Here is a 15,371-nt window from a genome sequence, read left to right as displayed (position 1 = left end):
TAAAATTTATTAAGTAGGCCGGACATTGTGCTAGGAGGTAGCTCTTGGTTTCAAAATTCTACAAATTGGAGACGTAGGTGCTCAGAAAGGTTGAGTGACTAAGTTAAGATACTGTAACTAACAAGTAGGTAAACCAGGATTTAAAGCCGGTTCCAGGGGCACCTGATGGCTCAGCAGTTGAGCATCTGCCTTTGGCCCAGGGCGTGATCCCGGGGTCCTGGGATCAAGTCCCGCATCCGGCTCCCCACGGGAAGCCTGCTTCTCCCTCTGCCTGTGTCTCTGCCTCTCTCTCCGTGCCTCTCATGTATAAATAAATAAAATCTTGAAAAAAAATTTTAAAAGCTTCATTTGCAGACTTCAGTAAGTCATATTTTCACACTCTGTCTTTTCTTCCTCTATGGATTCTTTTCATCCCAAACACCCAGACTTCCCCTTAAAATAAATATGTGGCGTTAGCAAGACAAAAACTCCAGGGTACTTTGAGAGCCCTCGTTTACTTCTCTACATTTAAGAAGTGACCCTCGGCTAAGCAAGCCTGCTCAGCATCTAACCAAATTAGAGCTATATTTCTAACAAATTAAAGCAGCTATTGGAAGCAGTATAATGTAACGATTAAGGGCATGCACCTTGCAACCAGACAGTCTTTGTAGGAACCCCTGATCAGCCACTTGACCTTGGCAAATGGCTTACATTCTCCTTCAACTGGGAATAATACCAGTAATTGCCCTCATAGGTTTTTTGTGAGGATTAAAGGAGTTAATATACGTAAAGCATACATTAATGCAGGTCTGGTGTAGAGTAAGCACTTAAGTGTTAACTATATTTATTATTAAATGGAATTTCTTCTTGTAGTATAACCTGCCTTTGTTTTTGTTTTTTTTTTAAAGCCATTCTTCCACTTAGCTAAGCAGTTGGTAATATTGTTCCAAATCAATACAACATTTGCTTCCTTCCCTTTTATTGATCTTAAACCCACATTACATTGACCGCTTATCATTATTCAAAGTGAACAATTAAATCCATCACCAACTTACATGTTTGCAGCCTTTCCCTGTCACAATCCATTCATACGTCTACTGGTGCCTGGTTAGAACAGGGGACAGCAGCCTGAAGACTTTCAAGACATAAACAACAAGAGAGAGACCAAGATGCCTGTCCAGACCTGCAGGTGAGAGTTTGGGGCCTGCTCCATACGATCCACTCACCATTCCTGAGTTCTGGTCTGCCAGTGCTTCTGACAACTGCAGAACATAGCCCGAATCTGCCCACTTACCCACTCCAAGCCGGTCCAAGCCAGTCTGGTGGCACCTGTCCCCTTCCCAAAGACTAACCCCAAGCAAGAGAGATCATCATCCCTATAAAATGCATGGCTCATCTTCCCGCCTCATGCAGCTACCCAGCTGCCCTGGATCCAGGGGGCACCCCCCCTGAGGGCTGGCGCTCTTCCCGGCCCCGCCTGGAAGGCCTTCTGCCCCAGCTCCTCAGCCCCAGGTGCAGAGTAACCTGGGTGCGCTCTCTCCGCACGTGGGATTACCCCCTGCAGAGGACGGGCAGGCAGCGGCCCAGGCCCTGACCCTGACCGGAGGCTCCAATGGGCTGATGGAGCAGAAGGGGGGGGGGGTCACGAGGCAGGGAGCCCACCAGCCGAAGCCACCACCTCCTACCAGAGGGCCACCGTCTACAAGAATGCTGCCCCCCGCCCCCCTGCAGCATCAGGCACAGGATCCCCAGGCACAGGGACCACCCAGACCAGCACCATCCTCTGCGGCCAGAAGCCTGTGATGTGAAGAGGAAGTGGGCCGCCCCACCAAGAGCTCCTGAGCACCTGCCCCCCCACCACTTCCAAAGCCATAAAGATGTCAACCGCCTCAAAGAAGTCACCTAGTGCCCCCCCAGGACTTGCTTTAAACTGCAAGAGTATTCTCCAACCCCACACCACCCCCTATTCTCCCAAGACACAGGATCATGTCCTATCATACCAATACCTTATTTATGTATGCTTTGTCATCTAGAATGTAAACTCGAGGAGGACAGAGGTTTGGACGTTCTGTTCGTTGCTGTCCCCTCTGTCTAGCATTCTGCTGTATACGTAATAGATGCTCAGTAAATATTTGTTGAAAGAATAAATGAGGGGCGCCTGGGTGGCTCAGTCGGTTAAGCATCTGTCTTTGGCTTAGATCAAGATCCCAGGGTCCTGGGATCCAGTGCCACAGTGGGCTCCCTGCTTGGTTGGGAGCCCTCCCCTCTCCCTCTCCCTCTCCCTCTGCAGCTCCCCCTGCTTGTGCTTATTCTCTCTCTCTCTCTCTCTCTCTCTCTTGTAAATAAAATCTTTAAAAACAAATAAAAAAAATAAAAACACAAAGAAAACCTTTGGAAAAAATCTGGGATGAGCACTGGGTGTTCTACTATATGCTGGCAAACTGAATTTAATTTTTTTTTTTTTTAAAAAAACCTAAATGGAAACCAGAGATGTAAAAGAAAAATTAAAAAAAAAACAACTAATTCATAGAAACTAAACAATTGCCCTCTCTCTTCTCAAAGCAGAAGAAAAAACCTGATGAATTCATGAGTTTGTTAATGAAAGAGACTGTCCCATCTCCCTTAAGAGGCCATTCTCCCTTCATGTGACAGTACAGTTCAAGGAGTGGATGCAATGACCTTGTGCAGCTGAAACTGCAGGGGCCGACTGACAGAGCAATTACTCATTTGGCCAGGAGGATGCCTAACAGCTCATAATCTTGCAAAAAGCACCTTGAGAATTTTAATGACCATACAGACTCAGCAGTTTAGTTTCAATTCTAACCTGAAAAATCCAATACTGTCCCACTCTCTCTGTGATGATAACCACTCATGAGTTCAATAGGACTCCAGAAACCCCTAAGCTCTTATCAGAAGGATTCCAGGCCTCTGCTGCCACAAGCTAGCCACATCCAACCCAAATCAACTGCTGAAAACAAAGAAATCAGAATTCATATTCTGACTGCTTCTCATAGTTGGCTGGTAATATTTATCATCCCAACAACAGGATGCTTTGATATTTCTTCTTGTAAACTATGCAACACTTGCTAAATTTATGGGGAAACGGATAAAATAGGTCATGTCCTACCTATTAAAACAGCCTGCAGAATATGCAAAAAAGGAACGCTATGAGTCCTGCAGAAAGTACTACTTAATATTATTTCACCTCTGACCAAGAAGATCTAGAGAAAATAATTTCAAAAATCAAGAAGCTTCAAGTGGAATGCTGAAACGTTTCCTTATCTACCATCTAGAGTATCAGATACGTTCTCAGATTGAAGCAAAAATACTAGCTCTGGTTTCACAGCATATGGTAAACCAACCACCCAGAAATACAAAATGTATAAATCAGAAATGTATAAAGTGTACTCTACGGTATTTCACCCCAGATTATTTCACTTGCTTATCAATGAAAATTAGAGTATGCCAGAGCAAGATTTTTACCTGCTTTGACAAATGGCCTTGCTATGATTTCTTCATTTAGTGAGCACGGTATGCTTTTAAGCAACAAATCCCTTTTCTGAGCAACAAGTGACCTTAAAACTTGCCAAGGCACCGAAGGAAGAGCTCCTGCCTTTTCTCAAGAGTTCACCTATTTATCATCAAGACAACTTGAATTGCAAGGCATGCCAGGATGAGACCAACGGAGCCCAGAACTGAGGGCTACGCTTGTGTTCTAGTCCTGCTGCCAAGACCTACATGACTAAGAAAATGACTTCACCTCTGAGAAAACAAGGCAAGAAGGGCTCCAGGAGACCATACTTTGAACCTGCTCCCAGGGCATGTTCCCCATATTTTTAAAGACTCTGTGAGCCCTGAAAATTTCCAGAACAAAAGTATTAAAAAGACATATTTGGGTTTATCTCCGAATGCTTGAAATAATGTTTAGAGTTACTTTGGTGAAGAGGGTGGAAAGCCAGAACAACGTCTGTTCCAATGCTGAGAAGGCTGGAAGCAGAAATGTGCATTTGCATCATCCTGCTCAGACTCCCTAGTAGCACAGTGGTAATGAGTCATCATCAGGAATCTTAAACTGTGTAAGGAAAGGAGGTCAGCAGAATGGACAAAAGGAATCGTCCTTTGGATTTCTGAGGATTCTTGCCACTGGGAAGTAAACAGGACAGAAGACCAATGGGGAAAAAAACTGCGGGAACGCACACAAGCCCCTGACTAGGGATCTCCTATTATGGATCTGTGTAGACACACAGTTGCAGCCTGGCCAATCCTCCACCTGGGATGCACCCCTACCCTTCAGGGTTTGCACAGAGCCTTGCTTCGGCACTTCCTTCCCGACTCGAAGCCCCAAATATACTTCCCCACTCAAAACTCCCTTTTATTTAGAGTTCTCCCTTGAGATGGCCCCAGTCTCAGAGGTCAATGCACTTTGAGGGGTTCCAGGCTCTGCAGACAGAAGTTTTCACTTGAGATATGGAACTCTAATAAGGAAACATCAAAATGAAGGCATGACAATGAAGGATCAGGGCAGTATGAAAAAAAAAATGAGATTCAGAAAACAAAGCATTTATGTAGCTTTCTGTTACTTTGTGTTTTTTACTTATTTGGGTTTTTATTACTTATTTCATTACTTATATTTGAGATGAACTGATGAGGGATGATATCCCAAAAGAGAGCCTCAGTTGAGGTATAATTTCAATCACAGGTATAAAAACTAGTCTTCTCTATTGGTCTTTTTTTTTCCATTCCCTTAACTGAAAGTGTAGTATCATAAATACAGATACAGTATTTCTTCCAAAAACAAAACAGTATCCCTTAGAGGAGAATTTCCTACCTGCTGTATACTTGGAGTTTGAAATAATTTTTTTCTGAAGATTTATGTATTTATTTGAGAGCGAATGAGCCCAAGAGCACATGTGGGGGCGGGGGTGGGCACAGAGGGGCAGGGGGAGAGGGAGAGAGCATCTCAAGTTGACTCTCCCTGAGCTGAGCATGGAGTCCAACGCTGGGCTCAACCTCAAGACCCCAAGATCATGGCCTGAGCCAAAATCAAGAGTCGAATGCTCAGCCAAATGAGCCACCCAGGAGCCCCTGAAATAATTTTTATTCTTGATTTTCTAGAAGGCAGTCACAGAACAGATGAGTTTATATACTGCAAAGCAAGCGAGCACGCAGCCCCAGGGTCAATGCAATACCAGCGGAAGCTGCCGGATTTCAATAAGGGACCAGTTGCTGGTACGTCTGAAGGACACACTGTACTTAGAAAGGCAAGTAATGTGTGGTTCCTCAATCTACCGGACTTAATATGATTAGCAAGAGTCTATACAGTCAATACAGATCTTGGATCACAGGGCACTATAGAAATGCAGCTGCAAAGGAAGGCAGGGGTTTGATTTGGGGAGTTTTTTCATGGTTTATATCACACACTTGTCTGTAAACAAACCCTGGGGTGTGCAACCTAATGGCATGGTCCAGATGTTTCCAACAAGTGTACAAAAAAAATAATAATATTTTCTTGATCTTTAAGGCTTAAGAGCAGGATATACAGACTATACACTAAGCTTTAAGAGAGAGAGAGAGAGAGAGAGAGAGAGAGAGAGAGAGAGAGGAGAAGAAAACCCCATATGGTGCCAAATGTTGGCAGCTATCTTCTTTCTTCCCAGACAAAACTCTTAGGTCTTGTGAAAACAACATTTCTTGCAAAGTGCCAAAAACAACACAGATAATTGTCGAGATGGCTCTCCTCACCGACGGCCGCAACAGCCTTATTGCTTTGACTGTGTGTCCACAGCTAGCCTCTGGGATAAAACTAAGAGCCAACTTTACGTCTTAACCCCAAAAGGCCACCTTTCAGAACACCATCTCCTAGGCTCCTAAAAATGAGTCTTGCGTTTTAGGTGCTTTCCTTGAGAACAGAAGAAAAACCTACTGTTTGTATTTGCCCCCCTTCCTCATTGTTCAAATTAAGCTTAAAAACTGCACAGCTTTGTTTCTAGCATAGCAGTAATAGAAAATAATTATAGAAAATTTAGCAAATCCTAAATGCATTTTAGGGAGTAAAATATCGCATCCCCCACTGCTCCCCGACAGCCCCTGTAGATAAAATACTGATAACGTTTTAGCAGACTTTAGTCTTTCTACATGGAAACATTACTGTGGGCATACATAAAAACACTTAAAATGCAACTTTCACCCTACTTTTTCACTTAACAGTATAGACTGAGCATTTTCCCAGGAGGAGACAACATTTTGATCACCACCCTATATCCCATGAGTAACAACAATTTTGTATAATTCACAGCATTTCTCACATGGGAGGTTTATTGGTCTACTGGCCACCACAGGACCAGTGTTAAATTCACTGATGGTATGTGCAGCTGAAATATGAGAAAGGTGAGAACAGATTACAGCGTAGAGGAGTGGAAACCCAAATGCCCATCTCTAAACACACTCAGTTCCTCCGTGATTTCTTGTTCTTGTTAAGAAGCAAAAGGAGACAAATCTATTCTCTGGCATCCTAATATTAAGAAGCTTTTGAAAGATTCATGATGATTCCTTTAAATACTCAAGCCATTTAAATGTGTGTACAATATAGAAAGTGAGCCATTTAATTTGAATAATGAAGAGAAGTTAAAGGCATTCATTACCTTCTGCCTAAGGGTGTGATCTCCTTGATTTACATGCACACTAATGGGAAGGAATCTAATGCTCACTTGTTTTTCCCTTCAGAGCATTACTACCATTTGAGTTGGTCATTAAGGAGTAATCACATACACACACACACACACACACACACACACACTCACTCACTCACTCACACACTGTCTATGCTGCAATGTTTCTTTATAACAAACCAGCCTCAGGAAATTATTAATGAGGGGTTAGGAGGTTACACAGCAGTTAAACCCAGAAGAATGTGCAAAGAGAGAACTACCTATTCAGAAGTGTTGGGGAGGACTGGCAGTTTGAAAAGGAATTCTTTGCTAGCCAAGAAATGTTCTATACTGTGCTAAGTCAAAATAAAATGAGTCATAACACTTCACATTTCCTAGCGGGGTATTACTAGAATGACCTCTGATTTTCTACGGAAATCAAGAATGCCACGGAGGAGGATGGAGAAGCTGCTTCTCCTTGCCCCTCCTTCCCACCACGGTTAGGGAAGGATCTGAGATGGTACAGATCCAGTCCTGTCCTGGCGGCAGCTATGCTGTTTGCAACTCTCAGCTTTACCTACAGGAAGAGAAGGAGGGGATCAGAAAATAAAAGTAACGTTTGGAGCCGATCACAACACAAAAGTAATTTTGCTCGGGGGTGCAGGAGCACCAGCATCCCCACCCGCCACCAGCACCCACTCTGCCCCTTTTCCTGGGCCACATAAGCTATTAGAAAAAGCCAACTGTTGTACCCAGTGGTTACAAAGGGGATATAGAGCACGCCACCCCCAAAATATGCCGCTTTGGCACAAGGATTATTTTGAGTTAAGGCAACTGAGTATCAGCAAATGCAGGAAAAGTTCTTTGCCCTCCTCTTATCTGCCTAAAAGCAGAGCATAAATTTCCTTTTGTAAAGGTGGCATAAACTCCCCCCCACCCGCCCCTTTCCCGTACCACGATGAGGAGAGGTACCCTTATCATCGGAGACAGGGAGACAAGTCTGCATAAACAGACCTGACTAAAATAACTCTTATCTCCCATTAATTTCCCCCATAAATTTCTCTTTCTTTAAAGATTTTATTTTTAAGTAATCTCTACACTCGACGGAGAGCTCGAATTTACAACCCTGAGCTCAAGAGTCACAGGCTCCACTGTCTGAGCCAGCCAGAAGCCCTCCCCCCTACATCTACCAGCCAATAGATTTTTCCCACAATTTAAAGCCCTTTGCTAAAATGGTATATAAACCTCCCAAATCTAATTGCTACTTTGGGTTTTCCATTTCTTTCTGTAAAGCCCTTATGCACATAAAATTTAAAATATTAACAAAATCTCTGTGCCTTTTCTCCTATTAATTTTTCATCAGCTTAATTCACACACAGCAGAACCTAAAAGGATAGAGGGAAAGTTTGGTTTGGTTTTGTTTTTTGCCTCCCCACCCCAACCGGCCCCCTACAATTTAATAGGACATTTGAAAAGCAGTGCTTAATTGGGAAAATCCCACTTACATTCACAAATACATAGATCTTCGAAATGTGCGTAACTGTTAAATTGCTAAGTGACTTCACAATTCTGTGAAATGCAAAATTCAGAAACTGATAAAAACTGGCAAAAATGTCAAAATGAAAATGTTGATTGATATGTCATAACAAATGGGCACAAGTTAACTGGGACTCCTGAGTGGTTTCAGGTTGAGTACCATGATATCAACCTATCATATACAATCATATACAACTCAAATGATACATGATAATAAAAAGAAGCCAACCCCTCTGCCTCTATACCAGATGCTCCCCTTAGTTTTGTGATGCTAATCCAGTCAGAGAAAGGTCTTTCTCAATTTAGCCAAAATCTGAACCTGGAGATCCAGGCTCCGTCTGATTGGAAAGATTAAAATCCTTGTTTCTACTGCAGACTCACTGCACCAAGGTCCAAAGCAAATCATTCCTAAATCCACAGAGATACTCAGGCCCCTAAAATGCACCACACTTAAAATCTTTGGGCCATTTCAAGCACAAATTTTAGGGGCAAAGAGACTGTCAGTGAAATATCTAAATTGGTAGAAAAAAAAAAAATCCTTCCTCCAGGAATATTCTTCTGCTTCAGATTTCCTTCCCCAAAAAAAGTAAAATGACAATGATTGGTCACATTAGCTTATTTGCTGTGTAACCTGTTTTAACATGTACACTGAAATGAAACAAAAAATGTCCTGTTTACAACATAAGACATTATATATTTAGGCAAAAGGGCAAATCTGCTGGATTTTAAAATACTGGGTCTTCAAATCATTAAAACTTTTTCCCTAAGGGCTTTTACTAAATAGCTCATTTTACCAACATCCTATTTGCCCTTAAATAAACAAGGTGTTTTCCATAAAATATAAGAGGAATCATGAAACAGTCAAAAACAAAGAATCTCAAGTCACAAGATAATGATGGAGTTAGCCTAAATTATAGGTTAGCTATTACACACAGACATACGAGGGTACTGCCAAGCTTCTTAGGAAATACAGTATTTGTTGTCAGTTATCGCTGAGGTAGTCACCAACATTCATTACTACGCAGAGAATCAAATAGATACCTTCGAGAACATTTAAATGAAAGTGTATTTTTGGTTTATTCACCAAAACTATTGACAAGCGTTAGAACAATCCAATCATGTTTTAAGATAGAAACTATTCTTTAACCTGACAGCTCTTGCAGTACAAAGACCTAAGTCACATACAAAATGGAAAAATCAATTTGGCAGCAAGACAAGAATGTAAACAGCATATGCCAATTCTCCCCAATGCTTAAGGCACTGTCTGATAAATGAGATCCCTAACGCTAAACATTCAATACATTGATCCACTAATGAACTGCAAAAGCCAGTGATCTTCCTCAACTTTCTAATACACGACCAAAGAAATTTCCTCAGTATTTTTTTATTAATCTAATTAAATCCTAGATTTAAACACACAGAGGATTTGCACAGGTTTTTTTTTTTTTTCCAGTACCAAAACAATACATGAAAAGATTAGTGAAAAAAATCTGTGATCACTTAAAAATTCGTGGGCATAAAAACAACTGAATAATTCGTCTAAAAGAAATAGTGAAGCTTGCCTTCTGTTTTGTGTATGTTTAAGACAATAGTTTGCAAAGAAAGCACGATGAATTTTGTCTTTTTAAGGAAACACCAAAGGAAATCTTAATAATAAATGTTTGGAGTACCAAGAAAAGAGCCTAAGCACAATGTTTAAATTACTGGACTCAAAAAATAAAATAACTTCTTAAATATCTTGGATTCCATCCCATCCTAAAAAAAAGATTTACATAGTCAAGCTTCATTTGCTCATGTGAGAGTTACTCATAAAATATATATATATATATTTTATCCTATAAATGAGAAAAGCCTCCTGCTTTGCACAAAAGATTGCCACTTGCAGTCACCAGTAGTTGAAAACTTCCGCTTGATGACTTACTTGATGGTTCTATGACCACCTCCCAAAAAGCCCAACAGCCGATCTACCAAAGACATCTAGCACACTGGCTTCTTGTCCAGACTGTCTGCTAGACTAGAGTCTCAGCTGAAGGAGAATCAGAAGGAATGTGGCAAGAATCTAGGACTTCCAAAAAGGTCATTAAGAATGCATTCACACTCAGATGTCACATCCACCAGCAAATGTGATTCACTGGCTCCTACCAAACCTGCTGCCCACTGTAGCTTTTGCATTATCTTTGTCCCTTACGTTGCTGCGCAAGTGCATCACGTGTTATGATTTAAATTTCTAGATATCCTTGGCTTGTAAAAGCAGAGAAATGAGATGTATATTCAACAACACTTCCGAAACTTTATTGTCCTTGAAAATCTTGCCAGATGGTGCTACTTTAAAAGCTGCCATAAAAAGACATAAAATTAAAAAAAAAAAAGGCATAAAATATGTCTTCTTACCAAAAGTATGATGTCTGTTTTTTTTTTTTTTTCCAAATGGGTGAAACCCCGGTTGTCTGATAGCATGAGTAAGACACTAGAAATGAAAGATTGAAAATTCCTCCTCTATCTAAGAAACAATCAGTGTTCACTGTCAGGAACCCATACATCTAACTCCCCCAGCATAGCAACTAATACCAGGATGCAAATCCACTGCATTTGGAAGCACAAAGTCAGTCTTCACCCCTGCTAAATGCCACCCCTGCTAATTCTGGATGACTTCAAAAGGAATATAAGTGAAGACAACTCACTCTCCCTCACAGGGACATATAAAATGAATGTGAAAATAAAGAGTCAGGCCTCTAAGAGTCCTGAACAACTCTGTTGCCTTAAATCTACTGAGAAACGTGGGCATAAATAACCCTGTGCAGTCTGGGTACCGTCCTTATGTAAATAGCAGAGGGTATGGTTTTAATTTGGTTGTGACACCATAAATACTGGCATACTGAACATGTGCTTACTGCCATGAATTTTGAACTCTCTCTCTCCAGGGGCTGCTTCTGTTTTGTCCACATGCCAGAACTAAGGACTACTTGCCCATAATCTCATATGATCAGAGCTGAGAAAATCAACTTTATTTCCAAGGAAAAAAAAAAAAACACATTCTTTGAGTGATTTTTGGAAATAATGACTTTTTCAAGATTTTTGCCTTCCAGGGGAGAAATCACAGTTGTCAATCTCGAAACCCCAAAGCAAAAAAAAAAAAAAGGAAAACCAAACTGAAAATAAGAAGGCACATGAGAATAAATCTCACATTCACTAGAAAGAACAGGAGGAGGAAATCATTCGAAACAAAAATAAGTGAAAGCTATTGAACACGGGCTTCTGATAGTCATGCTTTTCTGACTGTAATAAACGTTAATCATAAAGTTCCCTGTTTAAAAATAATTTTCCTGGAAATGGTACATTTCTTTTTCTTGTTGAGGAAATAACATTCTAAGCAGTCATCACTATAATTTTGCTAATAAGGTTCTTTGTACGTTCATTTTACTCAGGCTAAGCAGAAAGATTAAGAGGCCTTCCAGTGTATCCCCTTTTAGTTCCTCAAAATGAAGCCAGACATCAGTTACATCCCTCGGTTGTGAAATAAAGCATATGACTTCTTTAGAGCCTATCACGGAGGGCCTGTGAGACCAGATGCCAACACTACAACAGAACTGGCGGTGTTGGGTCTAAGTGAGCTGTTTTCACTTCACTTAAAAGTCCTACCACCTAATGGGACACTAAAGCTAAAGATGAGTCAACATTTTATTCTCTGGCACTTGAAAATTATGACAGAAAAGACACCTCCAGAACCAGAATTTAAGGGAGAGACTGGTAAATTCTGCAACACACTGGGAGTTCAGGCCAGGGCGGCAGGCCAGAATGGGAGAGCTTGAAGGCTGGTGGAGGAGGCACCTGTCGGACCTTGAGTACACACGGGCTTGGAACATGTGGAGGGAGGGACACATGGGGTAACTGGTCCACCTACTCATCTAAACTATCACCAAGGCCTTCAAATGGGTGTCCTTGCCTCCTGCAGCTTCTCCGCATTTTACGATCATCCCGATGTACCTCTTTCTTCTTTCTTTCTTTCTTTCTTTCTTTCTTTCTTTCTTTCTTTCTTTCTTTTCTTTCTTTCTTTCTTTTTTTCTTTTTTTGAAAGCAAAGAAAGCAAAAATACAAAACCTAAATTGGATCATTCAGTGGATAGTTACTGATCTGGCACAGACAGACACAAGAATACAAAATTGGGGGGGTGGGAGAGACAGGCCCTGAGCATTAGGAGCTGGTGTGGAAAGCAAGTAGCTGTCCCTAGGACCTGTAACATGACTTCTAGACACTCCCCTTCTTATGTCAGAGTCCTTCACAATCCCTGAATAATCTTTTCAATGGCATTTCCCACCAAACAGAGCTGATTTTTCAGTAGACTTCATGCTTTCTTACACGTCTATGCCTTCTGCTTAGAACCCTCTTCCTTTGTAGGGAATTCTCCTTCTCCTTCAAGACCCAACTCAAGTGATGGCCTCATGAGAAGCCTCTCATGACCAGGATGCGGAACATCTCTAGGTTCCTTTAACATCGTAAGCAGATCTCTAGCGTATGAAAAGCCACACTGGTTTGTCGACATCAAGTACTCAAAAAGCTACATCTTGTTGATCTGTTTGCAGGATGTGCCATGGTAACTAGAACACAAGGCGCTTGATGTTTATTGGGTTGCACTGACTCCTTGGTTAGAAGAACTGCCAGGGAGAGGCAGGGAGTCATCTCTGTGGTGATAAGAGATCAGCTTTGTGCAATCTTTTTACTGGAAAGATTGAGGTGAGATCACAGCAGACCTTGAGAACACCCAGCCAGGCCCCTGTTACTCCAAGTCTGGTCCTCAGTCCAGCAGCAGCATCTGGGGGCTTGCTAAAATGCAAATTCTCTGGCCCCTCCAACAACCATAAAATCAGAACCTGCATTTTAATAAAGCCCCCAAGTGATATGCTGCGTGTACACACTAAAGTTTGAGAAGCACTGAGGGAACACAACCAGAGCTCTGCTACAGGATGATTATTCCGCCTCAACCTCCATCATGGGGGTTGAAGTACATGATCCATCAGGGGTGGGAGGGAGTGGGGGAAAGCCTTCTAAGGGGGAAGAAGGACACTGTGCCACAGTTTAGGTAACCTGCACCTGACCTAGGGTGATGGCAGTGAGAATGCAGGAACTACAAACATAATTATTCCACCACTCACAAAATAGAACTGTTCTCATTCAGTAGCTTGACAAGAATTCTGTGCTTGTTTCATGTTCTGCATCACACATTGGAAGTGTCTGTGAAGGCATCAGGTTGAAGCAGAACAAAGACTTATCCATTTGAAGTCGCCTTCTCAGACTTGGAGCTCTGAAAGCAAGCCCAGCTGTGAGACACAGGGAGTTCTCGAAACGTGGGCAACTAGATGCTAGAATGGCACCGCGGGCCAAACAGGACAGGTACCCTCACACCGAAGCGACAGTAAGGAGGTGGCGGAGAGGTCCACAGTTGTCACATCTGGAACTTTAATTTCCAAAAGGCTGGGAAATCTTGATTCTGAAGCATAGGGTGTTCCCACTTGACACCACTCTAGAACCCGGTGTCTCCTAAGGGTGAACTGAAAAGCCAAGCCGCGCAGAAATCTCCGTCCTGGGATAGGGGAAGACCTCCCCTGCTCAATAAAACTCACAAGCAGCAAAAGGAAAGTTGTATTTTGATCAAGGCCCGATAGCCGTGGTTATCCAACAAACCACTTTCAGGTCCATGTTGCCACTGATCACAGGAACACAGAAGATCCCCCTGACAATCCTGAGCCTGCAAACGTCCTGGGAACACAGCCCCCTGGGGAGTGCGGACTCCACACACTGAGGCCCGTGCTTCTCTTGAGCAAGCCATAGCTGGAACTTGAACCCACCTCCAACAGTTTTCTATGCGGCTTTAATAGTTGTTGAAAACAACACAAAACGACCGCCCCCCCCCCCCCCCCGTGCAGGGCTAGCAACAGATGCTGGAGCTCCCACAGCACAGATCCCAGAGGCGCGCAGAGGTGCCCCCACCTTACCTTTTATGGGTTTTCAGGGCACACTTGAGGGACATCGGCACCAGAGAGATAAAGGAAGGGCCACTGAAGGGACCATGTAATCGGAGCCCCCTGGTTGTTTTCCACACCTGCAGCTGGAGAACAGGTTAAAAGTCGCTACTGACTCTGGCTTCGATGAGTCTTGTTAACACGCAGTGTCCCCGTGCCCCTCCCTCCCTATCACTGGGGTTTGCTGAGGGCACTCAAAAATCTTGGCCTACCGGCCCCACTCTTTCCTCCCTCTCCACATCCCAAAACCTGCCTTCTCGTCGTCTCCAGGTGGACTGACCCGGCACAAACACCCACCTCGGTTATGGCGGTTATGGCGCGTCTCCTGGTACCGGTGCTTGGCCTCGTGAGGCAGGGCCAGCACGTCACCACAGGGGCCGACCCCCCGGCAGGGAGCCACGGCTACCAGCTTTCCTGTTCTCCTGTCACTTTCCCACTGGGTCAAAATCTGTCTCAAGGCTCACTTCCTCCAACATTTTAATTCCCACTTCTCTGCCAGGGATGCTCAGTTCTGTCTGCCATGCGCTGCCCATGCTGCCTAATGCTCTGCTGCCATTTCTCCTGTTCCAGCAGCTAAGGAGGGACACCTCCAGCCCAGAAGCCTTATCTCTCGTCACACATTTAGCCGTTTCGCCCCCTCTAGAGCTCTCTCGAACCCATCAAAACAAGTAAACAAAAGGGCTTCTTTCCTCTTTCTTTTCCTCCAGTTTGGAGCCACTCCGTTACCTCCTTCCCTCATAAACCAAAACCTACCCCAAAGCCTTAAAAACTCGATGTCTCACTTCTTCACTTTACTCCATCACCATTCTTGCTCCCACATCCATGCCCCGCATTACTACACTCAAGAGGTTCCATGTTCTCGTTTTTGTCTTTGGTCAACATTGAAAAATCAGAAGCTCTTTACCCATCGACCCCCACTGTCTTGAATCTCTGTGGTGTTTCACCCTGCAGGCCGGGTTCTTTGACTTTTCTCTCTCCTTAGCACCCTCCTCCATCTACCTTAAAGTTCTGCTCCTGTTTTTTCTCTTACTTCCCCCCTCTTCCTCTTTTCTGTCATTTCTCTCTCTTGCTTCCCCCCTCACCCCCACCTTCATGGCTCTGGACCCCAAAGGAGGGATTTCCTTTTCCTTCTAACTGTATTCTTCACTCTTCAGCAACCTTCAGTCTGTCTCCACCTGCTTTACACCCTGAG

General features: G+C 43.1%; 1 protein-coding gene across 9 annotated transcripts in view; it reads right to left on the bottom strand.

Moving 5' to 3' along the window:
- The window catches only part of PDGFC (platelet derived growth factor C), a 280,573-nt gene that overhangs the window by 167,616 nt on the left and 97,586 nt on the right, over window positions 1-15,371 (bottom strand). For 2 of the 9 annotated variants that reach the window (XM_055336414.1, XM_055336416.1), the window contains exon 1: window positions 14,153-14,265. The exons of 5 other annotated variants lie outside the window; for them this stretch is intronic. The gene's annotated coding sequence lies outside the window, so the exon portion shown is untranslated. Of the gene's footprint in view, window positions 1-1,205; window positions 1,347-14,152; window positions 14,266-15,371 lie in introns of those variants that run through there. 2 more of the 9 variants (XM_055336418.1, XM_055336417.1) reach the window with 2 other exon arrangements.

Source organism: Nyctereutes procyonoides, unplaced genomic scaffold (assembly GCF_905146905.1).
Source record: "Nyctereutes procyonoides isolate TBG_1078 unplaced genomic scaffold, NYPRO_anot_genome, whole genome shotgun sequence".
Classification (NCBI taxonomy): Eukaryota; Metazoa; Chordata; class Mammalia; order Carnivora; family Canidae; genus Nyctereutes; species Nyctereutes procyonoides.
Note: the sequence above shows the minus strand (reverse complement) of the source record. Positions and strands in the feature narration are given on the sequence as shown.